Source organism: Calliphora vicina, chromosome 2 (assembly GCF_958450345.1).
Source record: "Calliphora vicina chromosome 2, idCalVici1.1, whole genome shotgun sequence".
NCBI lineage: Eukaryota > Metazoa > Arthropoda > Insecta > Diptera > Calliphoridae > Calliphora > Calliphora vicina.
Window position 1 is genome coordinate 71,065,559 of NC_088781.1, and position 3,166 is coordinate 71,068,724.

The following is a 3,166-nucleotide window of genomic DNA, read 5'->3' on the forward strand; positions in this document are numbered from 1 at the left end:
TAATGAAATTGTCAAATCTCCTTCAACTTTGTTTGCTAACGCGCGTTTTTGACAATTATTAAAATAAAGAAATGGCATGCAAACAATATCGCCGACAGAGACCTGCGCCGAACGGCTATAAGCTGCCAAGCCGTCGACAAATTTTAAAAGCCGCCGCAGACGATAAAGCTACGTACACACGGTTGTCAGATTGTCAGGAACATGCTTAACACAACCATGAGAACTTATGTTGAAACATATGGGTGTTAACCATTTATTGAACATTTTCTGACAATATTGTAAGAATATGCCAACCGTGTATACGTAGCTTTAATAATTTTCAGAATTTTACTTTTAATTTTTAGTAGGTATTTTTTAGCCGCTGACCTTTTTTGGAGTCAGCGCCGCCGCGAAATTTATTCGGCGCAGGTTTCTAATCACCGCTCACAAATCAAGATTTTTTATCTCATTTTCTTAAATCAACCGCATGTTATAAATTGAATGTAATAAATTATTGTTAAGCACAACCAAAGTAAATTAATAAAGTAGCGACAGTACTACAACATTTACAAAAACCACAAGCAATTTTGTTTTTGGTTGAAGGTCTGAGCTCTCAAAGTTGCCTGTTGTTGTTTTTGCTTTTGGGTTTGTTGTATTTTTCGCCACAACAACCACAAGTGAATTGACAGTTCAGACCAAGGCGTATTTAACAAGGTGACAGCAGTGGCGAATTGAAATAAATACAGGCGAATTCAGTTATTTTTTATATATAGAGTTTGACATACGGACGTACGGGCGAATATTTTTTATATATGTAGTTTGACATTTGTGCGAGCTATTTCTATAATCAGCTGTGCTGCCGATGGCACCTTATTAAATGCACCTTGGTTCAGACCAAAGTAAAAAAAATAGTCAGCTGTTCTACTGAGTCTACTTTATTAATTTACTTTGAGCACAACAATAAATGTAATAAAATAAAATTGCAAATATATGTATATGTAGGTATGTTTGAGCTTTACCATTTAAATTTTAATTGTTTTTACTGTATATCAAAATTTTCTGAAGTACTGTTTCTAAGTCCATTGTTATACAAAATTAAAAAAAAGTACCATTATAATAAAGAAAAACTACCATGAAGTATCCGCTTGAATTTTCACTCACATAGGACCATATACGCTTAATTACATATTTCTAGGTCCATTATTATAGAAAATTCAAAAAGTACCATTATAATATAGAAAAAGTACCAAAAAGCAGTCACTTGTAGATGCCCACCCACTCTGGACCATGTAAGCTTTATTTCATGTTTCTAGGTTCATTGGTGAAGAAATTACAAAAAGTACCATTCGATTAAAGAAAAAGTACCAAAAATTTCCCCCTAATATACCTTGGTGAAGACAGAACTACAACAAATACAACATGTACTTTGTTTTGTTAAAAGATAAGTGAACTGTCAAAGTTGGCTATTGTCAAAGTAAATTAATAAAGTAGCGACAGTACTACAACAAAAACAACATTTACAAAAACCACAAGCAATTTTGTTTTTGGTTTAAGGTCTGAGCTGTCAAAGTTGCCTGTTGTTGTTTTTGCTTTTGGGCTTGTTGTATTTTTCGCCACAACAACCACAAGTGAATTGACAGTTCAGACCAAGGCGTATTTAACAAGGTGACAGCAGTGGCGAATTGAAATAAATACAGGCGAATTCACTTAGTTTTTATATATAGAGTTTGACATACGGACGTACGGGCGAATATTTTTTATATATGTAGTTTGACATTTGTGCGTGCTATTTCTATAATCAGCTGTGCTGCCGATGGCACCTTGGTTCAGACCAAAGTAAAAAAAAATAGTCAGCTTTTCTACTGAGTCTACTTTATTAATTTACTTTGGCTATTGTTTTAGTTTTTGGGTTTGTTGTATTTGACGAATTCAGGAAAATACGAGAGAATTCATTATTTTTTTATGTATGGAGTTTGACATTTGAAACAATGAGAGAGTTGTTTCAAATGTCAAACGCCTTGCACACGATCAATTTCAAGGCGAATTTATATACAAGGTGTAGAGTTCTATAAGTCAATTGTTCGAACAATCGACTTTTTTCTGAAAAAAAGCGAAAAGTCGAAATCCACTTTTTGGTTGGAAAATATTCGAACAATCGATTATGTTTTAGTTTAGCAGAGAAAAATATGAATAATATTTTATTGAAAATTTTCTAAATGACATAGAACAAATTACAAAGTTAAGTATGATTTCGTTTTATACATTTTCAACAAGTTAAAATGAAACAAGTTATAAATCTAACACCCCCACTCGAAATCTACTTTAAAACAATCCCAAAAGTTTACAAAAATTTAAATGCTTTTCCTTAGAAACGGGTTTAGTCAAAAAATCAGCTAGTTGATCATTTGTAGATATTCCAATAAACGAAACTTGATTTGATTGGCGTTTTTCTCTTATGTAATGATGCCTTATATCAATATGCTTCGTTCTTGGATGATATACTTCATTCGAGGCTAAGTGTATGGCACTTTGGTTGTCACAACATATGTTAGTAGGAATTTGATCGTTAAATTCAAAATTAAGTTCCTTTTCCAGCATTCTTAGCCACGTGATTTCTTGCACTGCTGCCGATAACGCCATATATTCGGCCTCTGTTGTAGATAATGCAATGGTTGGTTGTCGTTTGCTATTCCAGGATATTGCTGCATTTTGTAATAAATTAACGTAACCAGTAACTGATCTTCGATCTTCCAAATCATTACCCCAATCAGAATCTGTATACGAAATAAGATTATTATTACCATTAGTATAAAAATGTAACTTGTAATGAGTAGTTGCTTTCAAATATCGAAGAATACGTTTCACAGCTGTCCAATGAATTCGGGAAGGAGCTTTATTAAATTTACTTAAAAAATTGACAGCTTGACTTATATCAGGACGTGTGCATTGAGCAGCAAATAATAAACTACCAATAGCTTGTTGATACGGAACATTTTTCATTGTATCATCTTCACATTCGGATTTTGAAAATTTTTGATTAAGGTCCATTGGTGTAGATATTGGATTACAATTTTCCATTTCATATCTTTTCAACATGTTTAGAATATATTCTTCTTGATCCAGAGTTATATGATCATCAGTTTTAATTATTCGCATTCCTAAACATCGTTTTGCTTCACCTAAAAAT